Consider the following 19,823-nt stretch of genomic DNA (forward strand, 5'->3'; position numbering starts at 1 on the left):
ATGCCGGCTTACGCCTCTCCATTAGGCTGTATAGCATTGTACTCTGCATCCATGTGGTATACTGTAAATATGTGGGCTTGGCTGTTTGATCCTCCTTCCTTAAGGATAAATATTGGAACTGACATTGAAATGTAGACTTTCTGCGGCTGGTTTGTTTGCAGAATGTGCATTTCCATTTGACCATACATATGTGTCGTTTATTAGGATGTATATGTAAAAGAGTGCCAATACAATGTCCAGATGTTTCACATAGAATTTGTGCCATACAACGCACAGGGTGAGGAGAAAAAAACTTTTGCAAGGCTCGGAACTGCTTTGAAACAAAACAAAGCTGAGAGAAACGCGGAGAAATCAGTTTCAACTGAGGCTTCAAATTGATGGGACAGCAGTGTAAACCGTACTATTTCATAGTCACACACACACACACACACACACACACACACACACACACACACAGATACTGCAGGCTCATCTTTCTTAGCGGCAAGCCTATGAAGGATGCTGACGTCAAGCTATTATAAATCTCAAGTCACAGTGCGTCACAGTTGAGAAGCGAGCCAGCTCTTATGTCCAGGTCTGGAAGTCCCATCATCATTATCATCACCATCCTCACCAGAGGCAGTGAGCTCTGTATTTGTGTGTGTGTGTGTGTGTGTCTCTGTGTGTGTGTGGAATAGAAAAACCTGTGCCTGCAGTTATGGCTATATGTCCATATGGCCTTATGTGTTCGTCTGAGCATGCCCATATATATTGTGCATGTGTCCCCTGGTCCTGTGTACTGCAGTATAACTTCTGTCAGAGATGTAGCAAGTTCAAACTATTCTGGGAGAGCTTTTATTTGGAAACCCCAGTAATGTTATGATGATTCATTGCAGAAAAAAACACTAAAAAAGGATATCACCACCGTGGCTTAAAAAAAAAAAAGGACAGTAAAGGTTCTTCTTCTTTTTATATAGACTTAAGATGCAGAGGAGCACAGAGGAGCAATAGAAAGCATCCTGACTGGGAACATTACAAACTGGCCAGAAGAACCGGAAGGCTCTACAGTGATTAAATCCACCTTGGTACCAATCTACAGAATGATATCAGTGCACAGAGCCCAAAGAGACAGAACCTACTTCTGCCATAGTCTGTTTACCCTGCTGCCATCTGGTTCAGATGTATCCACTGCTGTACCACCAAACTACAGAGCAGCTTATTTCCTCAGGCTGTGAGAGTCCCGAATTCCTGATTTTAAGCATGGTTCAGGCTCCAACATCATTTGAATCTTGCATTTCGCATAATGCAACTCAACAGCAATCTATAATCAGACTTTCCCAGTCTCTTAAACAGCCACATCTTCCTGCACTGAAATACAGACAGACGGAGGATCAATGATTTTAAAGATAGCTTCATGAGTTTTTCTCCTGTGAAAGGGAGGGTTTTTTGCATAATTTGATTCCTTTTCTCTGTCAGAGTACAGCAACATATCGAGCCATGGCCGCCATCCAATCGGAATAAGATGCTGGCAGGCCGCTGATGGAAAATTAGGTCAAGAATGAAACCAGGTCATTATGCAGTGCAAAAGAAAAAAAATCTAGCAGTTTGGGCGAGTGTGTGTCACTCGTAGTGTTTACTTTGAGACCCTTCTCACTCCCATTTTGTGACCTGTTGATCTCTGACACGTGTTTTCGCTTGCTTGCGATCTATCTGCAAGAAAAATTGTTTGCCAGTTATTGTCAGGCTGGAACAATTAATTGATGAGAAGATTTTAATAACATAGCAATCATTTGAGGCACTTATCCTATAACGTATATTTCCCTGCTTTTTTAATTGATAAATAGTAAATATTTAGAGAGTGTTTTCTGAATTAATTTGTCCTAACTGCTTGTAAATGTAGTTGGGTTTTTTGCCACAGGCCCCAAACCCATGTTGTCTCTGAATCATGGGCTGGGTGTAAAAATCATCCCAGAACAGATGGAATCAATGTCCACAAAGTTGTTTTGTCCATGAGGTCCAGCTCCAGCTGGAAATGTTGACTTATACCAGTAAATTGAGAAATCTGAAATGAAGCCATCAATGCAGTGGGCCAAAACAAAGAGTTTTACACCCCATTTGTTTGGTTTTCTGTTCAGACAGTTCCTGGCCTTTGAAGCCATCATCTTCTCCATTTATTCACATACTTGTAAGTTGGAAGAATGTCCTCGGTTTGGTCTGGTCCTAAAGAGGTGACCTAAGGGTATCATGCCCCTCTTGCCATCAACCATTTATTGCCTTCATACGATCTATCAATCATCGCTTCTCTTGACTGAATCCTGAGAGTTTGATTTAACAATGGGCTCCACTGGTAGTGCTCTCCCTGCCATTGATCTGATGTGTTAAAGTTAGCCTTCAATTAGAATCCAAGTGTTTTTTGAAAGTACCTGCTCTTTTCTCGATGGTTTTGTTTCGCAAACCATCTGGCATGTCAGGTTAAAGGTTGAAAGTTCTAGGAAAGGATAGTGAGTAGACTACAAGTTCAGGTTCGTTATGCTAATGTTGTCACTCGCCTGGAGTCTCTAGCGTGCAGCAGTGATGGGGAACGAGCCACAGAGGCCACTTCTCCCCCACCCCCCACACCGACCAAATTTCTTTTAAACCTGTAGTTTTCAGATCATCCCTAGGGAATGCCAAATTGCACACATACGTTGCTAGCAAGTTACACTGGAATGATGTAATATAGGGAGCATTTGCTAATTGGGCAGACATCGCCAAGACATCAGCATTTGGTCGGAGCTCATGAGTTATGTTGTTCCCTCCTCTGCCTGAGTATTAACGATATAACTGTAGAATGAAGTGGTGGTAATGCACTATTAAGCTGGCTGCCAACCGCCATAAAATATTAATAAGAAGAAGAACTGTAGAACGAGAGACATGGTTTGCAGAGACCAAGCAAGCTAACTCGGAGAACCTTTTCTCGGGCCTGAAATAAGTTGTGACTGAATTGAATGAGAAACCTGAAATCAAAACTTCATGGTGAGTAGAACAAGAAGAATAAGCTCAGCTAACTATTGACAGGTGCAAGCGTTTCCTGGCCTGCTAGCTTACTAGCAGCTCCAGCTATAGTGGTTCACCAATAAGCCCTGCAATGTAGTCCCTACTTCAGCAAACCTTTGGTATGACCAATTTCACCAAGAATTACTCATGTAATTCACTTCGCCACTTTTCTGGTGTAATCACACAACCCAGATTGATGATTGAATAAGGCTGAGCATGAAGTTCTTTCCTCATACCAGAGATAGAAGCGAACAAGCTCCCACAAATCCAGTGACACTGTCTGGAGCCAACTATCTCTCGACAGTCTGTCTGTCTGTCAAGTAATGAGGGTTAAATTACATTGAAAACAATCATCTGATCAAGTGGGGGAATAGAGATATGAGGAAAGGTGAATGTCAGCCTGCTGAAATGAAGGAAATGTAATCTGTTCATCCTCTCCAGTCTGCCATTCAATATCGTCTTCCTTGATATTAACTGACAACTTGACAAAAATGATTCTATTTTGCTGTTGTTTGGTTTCTGTTTGAAATGTGTTACTTCCAGAACTACAGCCGTACTCTCAGCCAGCGCTGCGTGCAATTACAAAGTAATGAATTACTGTAATCACATTACATTTGTCTGTAACAGAAGTGTAACGAATCACTGTCCTAAATTCAGTCATCCCAAAGTTACTATTCTACCAAGGTCGTTACTGCGTTACATAAGTTCTTCTTCAATTGTCTGCACAATGGGCCGAAACATGCCATGTCCCTTAAACGTAAATTGAACGTTGCACAGTAATCTGCCAACTTCTCGTCGTGACTTCGAAAGTTCGGAGACAAGAGGACAAAAATGGCAGAGTGGGCAAAAGGGGGTGGAATTGTGCCCATTATTTTGAATTTCTTGCAGTAAATGACAAGAATATGATGGTAAAGTGCAAACAAGCGCCCAGGAAAGAAACACCTATCCAACGCTGTGGACGCAACATAAAATCTCTCCAAGCACCTGCATGCCAAGACAAAACTAGTTGTGAAAGAACCTCGGACCCAGGGCCAGAGTGATGACCGCATGGCAGTATGGTACAAGGTCAGTGACTTTAGGTTTTATGACAGACAAACCTATCGCTTCAACTCCCAACGCTCTGAGATTTGCTTTAAAAGCATAAAGAACGAGCATTTACCCCATAACCCCTCCTGCTTTGAAGTAGCACCACATCTCGAACTATCCCAGGGAATACGCTCCCCAAAATAACCTTAGCCTCATTTACACTCTGTCTAATTAGCTCTATAACTACATCTAAAGAGTGAAAAAAAAATAAAAATTTGAACCCTGCCCTGAGCCTCAATATATCGCCTCAAACTTTCAACCCCCCACCTAAAAAAATAATTGTAACTCTAAACCCCACCATGCAAACACCCTGAACTTCTAACTAGCCCGTCAAGGTAGCCTTAGCGCCGTCTTCAATCAGCTCTTTGCACCCTCAGAACAACCTTAAACTGCTTCCTACACACTTCAAGTGACCTCTAACCCTTAACTTCCCCCTCACCTAACTGAAAAGAACTCTAGAGACCTCTCAGAGTAAATCCTGCCGCTGTAACAAATCATTTTATTGCTTGTTATATCTGACCGGAGCTAATGGTGAAAACAGACGGCATAAGCAGAGGATGGAGGTGTCTCAGGTTCATGCAGCAGAGGGCCGAAAGTGTTTGTGTTTGAGATTGTGTGTGTGTGTGTGTGTGTCTATGTCTGATCCTGGGTATAAAAAGAAGGCTGTTATCAATCAGTACACAGGAAATTCAAACAAGCCGTCTTCAATGCGGCGCTGATTGACCCCTCATTTCACAACACGCAATGACCTGTGTTTGTGTATGTGCAATCAGACCATTCTTACTTCATTTCCGAGTGCACACAACACGCAGATTACTAACTGATGATTGGCTGACCAGGCTATAATATGGCTGGTTGTCTCTGTAGTTTAGTACTCACAGTGCTTGTGGATCTGTGCTCACATTTTCTATTGGTTCTGTTGACTCAATCTTCTTCTATCTTCCCTTTGCCTACAATAGTGTTCATGTCGTTCTGTATTTGTGTTCTTCCAGTGGCTGAGATGGAAAAGGTGATATCACATGGCACAAGTCTAGATGTAGTCCAGGGTCAGAGACATACCTATTTCCACCATACTCAGGCAACGCCAGGTAATGGTATGAAGCTAGAATCTTCTCCTTAGCTCAGCCAACAAAAGTGTAATGAGAGTCACTTAAGGCCATTTCTTTTTTCAAAACTTTATTTATTGAGTTACTTAACGCCTTTTCTAATTCAACTCACATGCAAAAATATTTTGCTATTAGCTGATCACTATATTCTGCATGGAAAAAAGCAGGTCAGACAGTGTTTCTTTTCTTTGAATAACATGCAGTCCCACTTTAACTTTAAATGTGGCTTATTAATTCATGGACATTTGATAAAGTAAACAAATGCTTAAGATTTGAAACCAAGTGTTCATGGACTGGCCAAGAGAATCCTCCACTTTAGAAAAACCTTCTCCATATCTTCGATGCGTCTGACTCTGGGTAAAGAAGCTTCCTCCATTGTTTACTATGTAAACATGACAGCAGCCCTGCCACTTAGGTAGCTGGTAGCAGCACCTTTACATATAAGCACTCGAGAATGTACAACATTTCATTATTTAGGTTGCTTTACAACTGTACATTATATTATGTCAGGTACCAATTGTGAAATTCTGGGCAGACACCAATATCAATCTTTAAAATAAAAAGATTACTAATAGCACATTTTGTGCCGGGGAAACAAAAAAATCTTCACTATGAAAAAGTTACTGGACTGAAACGCTGTGTTTCCCACACGCATGTTTTACTTGAGCATGCTGCCCAAGTACATATATAAATGACTGCCAAAGTATATCACACCCAGCTCTATTAAGCATAAGAGATAACTCCGGGGAAATAAGAGCAAATTGTGGGGTAATGTACAGGTTGTCAGTAAGCAATGTTTGGATGTAGTCTGTGGCTACAAAGTTGAGCTGCAGATGCAGCTGCAACCTGCAGAGATTTCCTACCGAGCTTCACTTCTGTATTCACAAAACTGCCAAGTATTCTTTGTTTGACATCCTTGATGTGAGTGTGGTCAGTATGAGTCAGCATCCTTTTTGCCCCACGTTTGTCCACATGCTCATACATTTTTAATGGAACAAACCCAAACACATGCAAACACACGCAATAAAAAATCGGATGGCCGTTACAAACAGGAGCAGATGTGTTATTATGTCTTGTAACCACTCACACACACACCCACCCACACACACACACGCACACAAATTCACCATGACTTCTGAAAGGCCAGATGGTTCAGTGAAGGATGACTGGAAAGAAGGGTGGGTGAAGGAGGATGGGATCAGGGGTAGGCGGGGCCTATGAAAACAACCTCCCATTCAGACCTAACCACAAAGCATCCTCATTTTTTGCAAACAGAGAACATCCTGTGTATCATCACGTGTCTTCTTTTCTTCTTGCCGTGTCACCTACCCGGCAGCTCCTGTATATGATGTGAGGCTCAGTTAATGAAAGCTGGACTAAAGAGACTTGAAACATTAAAGGAAGACTATTTAGTGCACCGCCTTCGTTTCCTATTAGATCGGTGCTTGCGAGGGATAAACAGAAAACATGTCCGACAATGCTAACCCAGTTTACAGTAAATTGTCAAGTCTGGAAGTTTGGAAGATAATTGTTTTTTAATATGAAGAATTAAAATTGGACGGAACTCTGGTTGTTTGTTAGACCAGCGATTAAGTTCACCGGTAGCACGATGGTAACACTCACCTGGGAGGGATTGTTTGCTGACATGTATGCTAATATGCTAGTAATTATGTGGATGCTAGTCCCGCTTGCACGAGCAAGAAAACGCAAGACAAAGATACAGATATCGTTGGCAGTTTCTTTTGCTACAGCTTGCCAAGACCTAAGGTACATGGCGTAATCATTAAACATTTACCATCATGCATTGCGCTGAGCGAGAAATGGCGTACGAATGCATAGTCCACAACCGGCGTTGACATATGACGTTTCAACTGTGCGACGGAACCTGGGTAGTGTCCGAAACTGCGTTTTTCTTTATATTCCACTATGTCGGACTCCCTATGCAGTGACTAGGGAGTAGGGAATGAGTGAGTGATTTCAGACACAGATAACATCAAAATATTTGTTCATACAGGAATTTCTCCCCATGCCATCAAGTAACAAAAATACTTGGGGGTCCCTTGTCTGTTATGAGGTACACCAGACATTTTTATTAAAATGATATGGAAGAACAGTAACAAATTAACAAAGACTGAAAAGCAGAATCAGGTCAACTGAAAATACAGGGAATCTTAACCAATAACCCTAATGAAACAACGGAATCTGACACACACCCTTGGCACAAGAGAGAAAAAAACATTGACTCCAAACCCCACCAAAACGGTTTTTAATGTAACTGAAGCCCTTTGAAGACCTCAAAGGTGAAAGATGTTTCTCACGGGGATCGAACTGGATACAAACTCATTCAGCACTTCCACTGCATACTTGGTCTACTTTTCAATTCATCAATCACTCTTCCCGAATGCATGGAAGCCGGTGTTTTCATTATCTTTAAGACTGGAAATCTGACTTAACTGTGGACCCATATCTTGCCAGTAGTCTCCAAGATTGCTGAGAAAGTGGTTACTGTACAATAAGCTGAGTTTCTAAACAACTTCACTTTATCCCAGGCAATCTGGGTTTACAAAAAAAACACTCTTCTTGGTCTTGAGAAAAGCATTTGATCCAGTAAGTCACAATGTTCTTCTCTCAAACTGTCCAGTTTGAAAGCCATCAGGTTACCGTGACTGTAACATCTTTCAGAGGTATAGCTTCCTAACCTTTGAACATTTTGTGTTTCTTGCTGATGCTTGTTCAGTGTACAAAATGATCAATGGTCTGGCTCCCCCCCATCATCAAAAGTTTTCATAACATCACACTCAGATAATGACCAACAAAAGTGAAAATACGATGCAATATAGCGCAGAGCTTGGCTTGGCAGATTGGCCCTCTCATTTAAGTATAAACTTGTTTATTTTTTTCAAGAAGTGAATAATCTGCCAGTGGGATGAGATAACTCAAACTGCCTCTAAAGCTAATTTACTATCTCCTGAAATGGGCTGGGTGATCCCGAGGATGGAATGAAGTTAAATGACTTAATCTCTTTCCACTGAGTCCAAGAGGAAGACCAGAGAAAGCACGGAGAGCAGAGGACGTTTCATCATCCTCTGCGAGGTAACGTCTGCTTCAGCTTACTGTCAAATGGTATTTATAGTGTAGACAGTTGCTGAATGTGGGTTTGGAGAACGACACACACACACACACACACACACACACAGACACACACATAAACATACCTCAGTTACCCACCATCCTGGCTGATGGTTCTATTTGGCCTGCAGTTAGGAAACTGAACACGGAGGGTTAATCAGCTTGTATCCAACCAAAGTGTGTGTGTGTGTGTGTGTGTGGTTTTGTGTGCGTGAGTGATTGGGCAATGGCATCAACCATTCGCTCCTGAGCGACCAGAGCAGGCTCCATCCAACTAGTATTTCAACTTTGAATGTAATTATAACTTCAATAATTAGTTGTGAGGAGAATAATATGATGGAGGTTGTAATGTATTTAAGATGTAACGTTCATTGAGGTTGTTTCGTTTCCCTTAGTTGTTCTCACTTGTGGGAGTCAGTAGACAATGTAATAACCATTCTTCTGCCATTTGAACACTAACATATTGTGAAAAATATTATCGTGTAAAGTTTACATAAAAAACGAAAGAGATAGCCTGAATTTTCACAAACCATTGGGGTTGCATGACCAATTTCATAGAGGGATTTGTATTTAGTCGGTCCCCTAAGTGTTCCGACATGCATCTCCAACTGTCTCACCCTGCAGAGGAAACTATCTCCACTTACCACTCTGCATCCCCTGTCAGGTTTAAAAGCTTCCTCGTCTGCGCCCCACATGTCCGCAACTTAGCTTTGTTCAGCCTCATGTGCATAAAACATCGTTTGCCGAATAGCCAAGGAAGCTAAGTTATGAAAACTGTGTGTAAAATCGGAATGACAGAGCGAAACAGCGGCCCGCGGTAAAAGAAACACCGCTGCCACATATTTAACCGAGTGTCTTGGGTTCTCATAACTGAGCTGGTTCAGTAAGAAAATAATAAATGGGACATGGAGACGTAATGTTTCTGCACTGAGCAGCAACACACTTCCTCTTTTCATACCCTCTCCCCACATATCACAAACAACAACAACTGATGGCCTACGACAACTCTGAGGGGTCATGCCACTTCATTTGAATCATGAAATAACGATGGTCAGGGATAAGAATTCAATGGCGGTCAGCCATTTGGAGATGGGTGATGGCATTATTCATTGTCCCAACTCTATTCTGAACACTCAGTTAACTGTCTTAAGGTGCTAGGATCTCTCATAATATAATACACAGAATGCAATAAAATGTGCTGAAAACATTCCACCTCTTTAAATTAAACTGTCACCATTCCTCTAGCAGCACTTTCACGATGAACTTCTTCCAATAGAGCAACAGTGCTTCACTTCAACTGTATACCCACTAACTGGTTAAACACTGAGGTTGAATTTTCCCCACACAGATCAATTTAAGTACATCTTAACCTTTAAAAAATCAAGGAACAAAGTCTGTCTTCAAGAGAAACCTGAGATCCCAAATCAGCGTGACCACATTAACCTTTTCCAGAGATTTAATTTCATCTTGTTCTCAACATGCTACCACTCTCCTTTTTCTCTCTTCCGAGAAGTACTGAGAAAACAAACACCAGTCGGAGGCTGAAATCTAATCTCCAACACTTTGCTTTCCAGTGTTACATAAGGCATGTAAATAACTACACAGCTACCACGCTCCACTAAAACATCAAAGCAAACATTAAAATCAAAGACAGCTGCAAAAAAAATAAAAAAAACCTGACATAAGAGGTGGGACCATGTAAGGACAAACCAGAAGTCAACATGATTCACCGTAGGAAAATTAGCAATGTTAAGCTATGAAATACTATCTGATCAACAGACTTGTCTTTCTCTCACATAAGACTTGGGTGATCTATAAGAACACACATTCTTTTGGTTGAACCATTTCAGATGGTTGAAACAATAATTCATTCCAGCCCGTCTGATGGTCATTTCAGTAAAAACCCAAAACAGAAGACAATGGCTAGGAGTCACTGAAAGATCCATCACCTTTAGCCTCAGTTCTGATGTTAGCAGTTAAATTATTTTTTTAAAATTGTTTTCCTGGAAAGTTCAAGGAGTGCAGTTCATACCTAACGTCCATTCCAAAGTCAAATGGCCCAGTTTATCATTCCAGACGGAACACGCTAAGCCACAACTGGCTGCTTGATAATAGGTAAAGGAATAACATTTTGAACCCTTGAAGTCCCCCAGGGAACACAAAGTGACCAAACGTACAGAGTAACATACACTTCTACAGTTCTTCACCTGTTTGTGACTCAAGAGTTCTAAAGTCACGAAGAGGACTACCTTCAGGTCAGGTGGATGTGACTGTCACATTGCTACTTTCAGAAGGTTACAGACCTAGCCCTACAAATCCCACATCTGAAAGGTGTCGGGGGGGATATTCAAGCAGACCTATTCAAACCTATTCAAGCAGTTCTGATGGATTGTACTTGCAGCATTCAAATAAGAGCAGGCAAATCAGACACCAGACTACAGCAAAGTACAGACTAGAAGCACTGTTTCTTTCCTTTGTAGAGGTAATCAGGCATGCGCAACTGAAAAAAAAAAAAAAAAAAAAAAACCCAGGACAGGTTCACAACACACTAGAGGCATTACATATCTTGTCTTGCCTGGGATTACATGAAAAGTCAATTAAGAGGAAGGGTTTTAAATAATCAGATGACAAATGAGATCTCTGGCAGCTTATTTCCAGTAGGTGACTTCCATTTGTGGTAACACCATTTGAAAAGTAAGCGCCAAGAAAACAAACCACAAAATTTAAATGATTTTGTTATTTTCCCTCCCTGGCGAGAATTCAAGGTGAAGACACACCGCCAAGGGAAACACATATTTTTGAAGGCACAAATCGTGCCGTAAATCCTGAGAGCTAGGCCCGGATTTATAGCGTAATGAGAGGCAAAAAGGGGAGTATTAAAGGAAAAATGATGAGGTAATGAGAAAATGGTGATGAGTTTCATATGTCTGCTGAACTAATGCGTGCGGTACATGCGAGACAGAAGGAGGGGAGCTCAGTGCATGACAAAGACCATGCAGCACCTTTTAAAAACCACATAATCACAAGGATGCTACATGTTAGTCTAAACGCCATGAGAGCTGGTTACCTAACTAACGGTTAGATGAGATCATTTCACTTTTTAAAGAATGAAAATGGCTTCTTTATCTGCACTGTTGCATCGAGTGTAATCTGAAAAATATGGCCAGAATTTGAAGGTAGCGCCATAAATATAGGATTCAGCTTCTCACCAGAGAAACAGACAACTGTTGCTCTTTGCTGGCTGTCCTTGACTGTAGCAATTAGCTAATTAGTTCCATTGGCTGTGGAGCTAGTGGACCTATCAGCTGACTGGAGTCTGCTGAGACCACAACCTAAGATCATGGGGTGTTTAAGAGTGGGCTGTCTCCCACTGAACACATCCGGACACCAGACTGTAATTGAACGCACCGGGGGTGGGTCAAAAAATCAATTCACCTAAGAATCGGGATTCTTATCTCACACGATTCAGAATCTATTCACACACATCAAAAATGTATCTTCTGAATGTTAGTCAACAGCGTGTTGTTGACGGAAACGAAAAAGGCAGAACTAAACTGCAAGGGTAGTAACAGACAAGACCAGCTAACAAGCTAACAGCTAACAAGCTAATAAACACACACCGCAGCATTCAACAGCAGAGAGGACGCTCTCACTACTTTACTTAATAACACCGCAGAGCACACCCCCTCATTTTGTTATCTATATACAAGCATGCATGTTTTCAAATAAATGAATGAATGAATTGATGCTGTTACCATTTCTGGGTAAAATGGCTGCAGATCATTTGTCTTAATTTTGACCTGTGTCTCACATTGTATCTTAGCAGATTGGGGACCCCAGTAAAAGGTTTAGCACACGATAAATTGGAGTACTAGACTCAAAATAATGCCTGCTTTTGTATTCACTCAGTTGATAAGTCATTTTGAATCGCAAAATCGATTTTGAATCAGACCAGGCCCCCCCAAAAAAATCTAAATCGAATCGAATCACGAGATTGACAGAGATTCACATCCCTACTGAACACAGCCGCTGAGACCAACAGAGGTCAGCTCGAGGACAGTACGGAGGAGATTTGCAGGGACTACAATCAGGACTCTGACTTCAGGGGCGAGAGGACAAGGCCGAAGAGTATTAATTCCGGCAAACTTTGTGAACGGACAAACTAAGACCATTTAGGCGAGCTTTATTTAGTTCATATTGAGTTTAAATGACGTGATTTACAATGAAGTAACAAGACAAATGAAGCGTGTCATAGTTCGGTTAAAGATAGACGCTGGGATTCAGAAGGTGACAGTGGTTAATTCATGTCATAGTGTACATATTACTCAGTCAGTTGGTTCATTCAAAACTAAAATTCTGGCAACATCTTACAAATTACCTCTTAAAAATATTTTTACTGAAACCACACTCATACATATGCAGAGGCAAAATGTTATCCAGACATGACACTGATACTGATATTCTCATCACACTTTCAGAAATATATTCAAAGAGTATACTACATCAACTATTCCATAAAAAATCTTGATACATTTATGTGTGTGTGTGTGAGAGAGAGGGAGAGAGAGAGAGAGTGAACTACACGTTACTTGTGTGACAGAGAAGAGTGAAGCCTTGTTCGGGGCTCGGCTCTGCTTTCCATTCACCTTCTTGTTATAGATGTGGGAGCTGCTATTCACTCAGTATGGACGCCTCAGTGTTGGAGACACACATACACACACACACACTCCAAGGCAAGGTGGAAATACCGTAGTTTCACACAGATTTCGGTCCACTTTATCTTTCTCCCTATGTATTTATTTACTCATCTGTTTAAGGCGTGTTGCTCTCATTATCAGTGTCAATATGGCACTCGGAGCCCAGAATAGCTGACATTTGCAATCGAGAGAGAGGACGGATAAAGTGGGTTAGAGTAATAACAGAATGGAAACTTTGCGTGAAATTGACTTTCAGCCTTGTAGTTCGCACACAGGCCTTGTATAAATAATGACTGGAGTGGGCCTGCCAACTAAATACACACATGCACATTCAGCTGCAGAAACCTAAAAGACACAAACACACACACACACACACACACCTACACACTGTCCAGTTAGAAAGAAATGCCAGGCTTTTTAATATGAAGTCAACTTGCCAAAGGGCCACACATGGCTAATATGCAGCACTGGAGGCTGGAGGGAGTAAAAGTGGAAAGAAAGAAAGAAAAAAAGAAAAAAAGAAAGAAAGAAAGAAAGAAAGAAATCATCTTACCAATACTGTAACGGCCGGCATGTTTCTGGGTCTCTCTCTGAGCTTTTGAAAGTGTGACACAGCCGCCTCCTGTCGAAGGTCAAAACAAGACCATTGACAATAACACACACAAGTTTCTTATTTAAATCTGTGGCGCACCGGGGTGGCTGCGCTGTCAACTGTTCATTAATGCACTGTTGATAAAAGAGTTAAAGCTGCAATACCCACAGTCCTTTACATTAAAATAGGGAAACAGGAAACTCTGCTATTAGTTTACACACACTGCACCTCTTCTAGCCCTGGCTTTAGCACACAAGTGCTACGAAGTTAAGATGAACATTTCGGAATGTTGTCTTACTACTCGGTCTATAATTAGCCCCATTTAACATTGGCACCTCTTGGCCGTTGGTTTAGTTGGTTTTCTGGGTATGATCTGACACAGTCGGGGCTCTGGAGCAAGGCAAGCAAGCTGTAGCCTAGGCTTAAGTCGGGGTTAGCCCACTTTGGAATGTGCCTGTGTGAATGGGGCCAACAGCTCCCTTAGACTGGGGCAAACAGCTCCCTTAGCTTGGGGCTAACTGCTCCCTTAGACCAGGGCTAACAGTTCCCTTAGCTTGGGGCTAACAGCTCCCTTAGCTTGGGGCTAACTGCTCCCTTAGACCAGGGCTAACAGTTCCCTTAGCTTGGGGCTAACAGCTCCCTTAGCGTAGGGCTAACAGCTCCTTTAGCCCGGGGCTAACAGCTGCCTTAGCTTGGGGCTAAGAGCAGTCTGACAACAACTATTGAAGATCTTGGTGGTAAATAACACTAAGCAATTTCCCTGCCTGCTGAAACCTGCAATTACACATTTAACCTTAAGATGCTGTTTCACCAACCACTTCCCCTTCCTTACATTATCGGGCTCAGTCCTCACTCCATCCCATTGTTGCTTAGTGAAGCCACTGGGGGCCATCATCTCGAACAGAGTGATACAACTTCCCGTCTGCAGATTGCGTCTCATCACTTTCAGTGATACCGTCATACTCACAGACTACAAAGTTTAATCCAGATGATGTCAATAAATTGCGATCTCTATTGAACATAGTAATTAGTACAGCAGCAAAGGAGGAAGTCAGTTGACGGTCAACAATTACAGGACTTCGACCCAGATGACCACTGTCCGTGTCCAATGAGAAACTAAAACAAGACGCATCTGGCAGTTTGTAACTGTAGCACCCGTTATCGGACTGTTGATTTTTTTTAAAGAGTAAAATGACAGTTGGGCAGTATGCAAGTATGAAATTGGTGTTGAACACAGACTAACATGGCAGTATGTATAATTAGAGGTTTACTTTGCTTGATACTAGTCATACTAGTTCACTAGGTCATCATCCTTCCTCTTCCTGAGTTATGAAGTAAAGCACTGTGAGAGGGATGGACAGTTGAAGGAATAGACTCATTCATTCAGACAGCTGCTCTCGGAGGTGACATTGTAAATCTGGCACGAGACATTTCCTCTCACGGGTCATCTATGGCTCAGCGGATTCAAGCGCTTAGCGACTTTCCCTTTCCTCCTCTCCCTCATCTTTCTGTTACCTTTGTCATTGAGAAACCATTTGAGGAGGGAGACGTTCTGTTTCTGTTTTAAAAATGATACTCAATACCTTTAAATTTCACATTTCTTATGCAGGAAGAATAAAAGACAGGAAGAGGAAAAGATATAAAGAGAAAAGAGATGCCGCGACGCCATGGAAGGCTGGTAGCTACAAAGGAGACATTACAGTGTGAGCTGGATCTGACACACTGTGGTGGACAGCTGGACAACACATTAAATGTAAATGAGTGTGTGTGTGTGTGTGTGAGTGTGTGTGTGTGTGTGCACACAAGGGGTCAAAATAAAGGAGAGGATGAGGAAAGAAGGATAAAAGGAGTGAAATCATAACTGAAGCTGCACACCTGCTTCACACATACACATTTACACACACACACACACACACACACACACACACACACACACACACACACACACACACAAAAGAAACCCAGACAAGCTGCTTGTAGATTCCTGCTGCCTGCAGGCACTCCTGCTAAATGAAGTCTGTGTCCATATGAGAATCTCTGGCATCTCATTCCTATAAAAAAGTGCGCTGGAAGACTCTGTGACCACAGCATGAATCTGCCTCATCACATTCCATCCAATCAGTGCAGCCTCAGCCCGAAGAAAGACTTAGTTTGTCTTGTTCGACTTGCGTTCCGGTGTGAAGGAATGCGGAGGCGATAGGTATGGGCTGGGGATTTTTTGAGCATCCACGCTCCGGAGTGTGTGTGTGTGTCTGAGCACAAATCTTCTTTTTATCCCCGGGGCGAGTGTGTGTTGCCGTGTCTCTCTGGATGCTATTGGGGTTATTCTGCTCTCACTATGGGGTATCGGCGTGTTTTCTTTTTCTGGCGTCTTCACCCTGCAGGGTTTTTAATAAACAGCCTTTATCTGTCATCAGACCGTAAGAACAAGGCAGACCACGGCCTTTCATACAGGAAATGGGATCCCACTGGCAGTGAAGCAGTGTGTTTGAGGGGGGTTATGTGTCATTATGAATGAATTAATGAATGAATGAACAGCCAGACTTTAAAAAACTCAGATCTGTAGTCCAAATGTTTGCGTGAAGGAAAATGTAACTGAACTCTATTTTGTCAAAAAACAAAACAAGCTTTAAGCATATAGATTATGTTGTAAAATGTAGAATGTGTGTGCCTTAGCCAAAGTTACAGAGGTTAAGATTGGTGAACGTAGTGGAGCATCTAGCAGCTACAGCAAAGAGACACACATTTTTTTTGTGCCGTGGAGAAACTATTGGATAAGGCAACTGTTTGCTTACACGTCAGCCATAGCAACCTTGTCACTAGCGGTAGAACAAGCTAAAAAACACAACATTTGACATACTGCTGCCTAATTTGGTCAAGAAAAACAATGACTGTCCATTTAACATGATACTATCGGGGCTACTGTAGGTATCAACCAAAGATACTACCTCTGTTTAACCCAACAGGAGCTCCAGAAGTCAACATTATTTCTTAAGCATTCTCCCCAGGTTTTCTGGAGCTTGCACACTTTGAGTGGTGAGAAACAGTAGTTGTTTAGGGGCATTGTGAGGCATTCGTGGGACCTTATGGTGTGGCTATTAGCAAGTCCAGGCCAGTGGATTGACCTACACTGATGCATTCATGGACCATATAAGCCAGCGTGAGGAGAGAGGAGATAGAAGAGGTGATACAAGGTCCAGATGATGCCTCTCTTCCTTCTGACTGATCATTCTTTGTTGCACAGTTTGGAAGGCAACATCTGTTTGTGCGTCGTGTGTGTGTGTGTGTGTGCGTGTGTGTGCGTGTGTACATACGAGAAGTACTCCATTAGAGCAGGGAGACAAATGATGTCGGTGAAATAATGGTGGAACCCAAGAGTCTGAAACAATGATTAACAGTCTGTGCACATTGTTATGTATAGTGTGTGGGTGTGTGTATGTGTGTGTGTGAGAGTGTGTCATACCCACAGTGAACACCCAAGCGGAAGAACAGCTGTGCATGAGGCACAGCAGGAAAAATGTGATGACACAATGTAAATCTAACACCTTCAACATCTATTTGCCTCGAAGTTATTGAATTCGGCCTGATATGTAACAGAGCAACGCATCACAGATTAGCAGATTCTACACTTTGCCCCCTATATGAACTCAACAGACACAATCTACACACTTTCATACCATTTTACTGCATAGGGATGTTTTGCTTGAGTGTAAGAGGAGGCAGTGGCTGTTACTAGGCCTCCTTTCAATAACTTTTATTTGTAACACTTCACAATAGGGGTATACATTTACTAACATTAATTATAGCCGGGGTTGGTAAAATTGTAGAAACCAGCAAGAGCAAGCTACATTTTGAAAGTATCCAACTGAAAAAAATCCCATTCAGTCGTCAGGAGCCACTCCTCCAAAACAAACAAACCCAAACTGCTCGACTACAACGACGCCAACTGCCCCGTGCTCTCGCTGGTGCACTGGGAGACGTGTGTTAGTAGCTAGTTCGCCAGGTTCCAAAAGGTATCTAATAATAAATACTTCTACTACTCTTTCAAATGCCACAGTCATATAAATACATGCAAAATAGCCGACATTAATGGACCTCAATCAAAAGGGCTTTCTGGAATGACAGCGACTGCTCACCGATGTAAGTATGTGCTTTGCTAATTGGGTTCCCTGCTAAATGACTCTATTCATACGTACGTACATGATGGCAGCTGTTCAAATACACACGTATTTGCAGCGAACACTTCATCAATGTTAAGCTCAAGTAAACAAAAGTACATACTTTTATGAATTATCATATTAGTCACACCTGTTTGTAATTGTTTTGACGTGGTTTGTTGTCGCGTATTAAGGCGACCAATAGTGGTCTATTGAATGAAAGTTAGCTCGTTAGCTGATGTTGGGATGATGTATTAGCAGCAGATAAACTCAAAATGCAATGATTTGGAAATCCCTTTACACCTTTAAGCTTGAGTTTAGACTGATAAACTTTGTTGGTGACGTCCAATATATGTGTTATTTAATTAGTACTTGCCTTTGCTTTTACAATGCGGGACTTCTTGCTCTTTTGCTCTTCACCTCCCAAACGGCAGTATTATTAACCCATCAAGACGCGGGTCACATGACTGAAAACTATGAATTGCTGCAAGAGCAACCCTGTTCTTTGACTCAGGGACTCTGTGCGTTGTGCTACTGAGTTCTGAACGACAGCCTCAGTGGCTGAGCATTCTGAGTGCCTTGCATCATGTGCAGCATCATGTGCACATGCTGTCATCCCTTAGGGCATCCTAAGGATAAGTACCTCATACAACCCCCGCATCAAAAGACATGTACTGTCCCTTTAACCATAATTTGCCATTAATGACATGTAAGGAACCGCAGCTATGTTGGGCAAATTAATGGACACTGGACCCCTGATGGAATTGTGTAAACATATGTACTGTCTGATTGCGGTATATGGTGGTCTGCCATGGAAGGAAGGGAAATTCTGCAGCACTTGAAGAGGACTGACTGTGGATTGAGATCCAAGTCATTTGGTGACTCAGTGGGTCAGCTGGGGTAACAGGGTGGGCTTGTGGTCACAGATGCTGGCTGATTCAATATGATTATTATGAAAGAAAATGACCTAATAGGAGCTGCTGTCTGGGTTCATGGCGTCACCATATGCAGTGGACACAAGACAAGCTCAATTTGTGCTAACGACATGACAAACAGACCTCATCTGAGTCAAAATCACAGAGGAGAGGAACGTATCCCCATACTGATAGGCTAAAATCTTGTTCGATTAGATTTCCATGATGGCACAAGTCTTTGTTGCTGGCTCTCTGTCATGCAACGCCAAAGCTTCTAGTGTGTAAAACATCCTCCCAATAAACTTGACTCAGCCTAGCATCTGTGAACCATTTAGCAAACTGCAGCTAGCCTTTAACAGGAGCTGGGTGCCTCACTCAGATGACTGTCGCCCTCACGACTGCTCCCTTAAGGTAAGTGAGGTTGAAACTCCATCCACTTCTCCTTAAACACATCTACATTGGAGCAAACCCAAGCCACACAACTTCTCTCTGTTTACTTTTTCTTGGATGTGGCGATAGCGATATATCGCTCCTTCCCTCTCATCTCTCTATATCCATCTCATCATCCCTCATTTGCAATCGCTACCATGTGCGGGATGCTCGTGGTCAGGTTTTTTTGGTGTCTGTGCATGTGCGAGACCAGATTTGGGAGATTTCCGTCTCTTATCATCACTTACCACCCTTGTATTTACTTCCAACGGAACTCAGAGAGCAGATGAGATGCCGAGACGAGAAACAAAGAGCTGAAGAGAGCTAAGGTGATTCATGGACACTGCAAAGTCATTGAATTCATTATCTATACCAAAATGTTTTTAAGTGCAGCTTTAAATGTTATTAGCCAGAGTTATGACCAAGGAACAGTATGAGCGTGACAAAAATCTTTTGTAATATTCTATAGGAATATAAACTTGTCAGGGTTCTCTGCCGGGCAAACTATGTAACTGCGACACTGTACTTTTTGCACTTCGGTACATTAAATCTAAATATGTATCATTATACCATAAAAGACTTAACAGACAAGGCTCAGGTGAAACAGAGAAAGCAGAGGCGAAGAGAAGGTAAATGGAGTGAGAGGGTTAGTAAGGAAGTAATGGGAGTCTCTCTGGATTTTTGATGGACCTGTTCTA

At 42.1% G+C, this 19,823-nt stretch overlaps 1 protein-coding gene across 2 annotated transcripts in view; it reads right to left on the reverse strand.

The window, feature by feature from the left end:
* Positions 1 to 19,823, reverse strand: part of afap1 (actin filament associated protein 1) — a 91,928-nt gene that overhangs the window by 64,632 nt on the left and 7,473 nt on the right. Inside the window, exon 1 of one of the 2 annotated variants that reach the window (XM_030431363.1) lies at positions 13,587 to 13,605. The exons of the other annotated variant lie outside the window; for it this stretch is intronic. The gene's annotated coding sequence lies outside the window, so the exon portion shown is untranslated. Of the gene's footprint in view, positions 1 to 13,586; positions 13,606 to 19,823 lie in introns of those variants that run through there. 2 annotated transcript variants of the gene reach the window in all.

The sequence above is a fragment of the Sparus aurata genome, chromosome 10 (genome assembly GCF_900880675.1).
Source record: "Sparus aurata chromosome 10, fSpaAur1.1, whole genome shotgun sequence".
NCBI classification, from domain to species: Eukaryota; Metazoa; Chordata; class Actinopteri; order Spariformes; family Sparidae; genus Sparus; species Sparus aurata.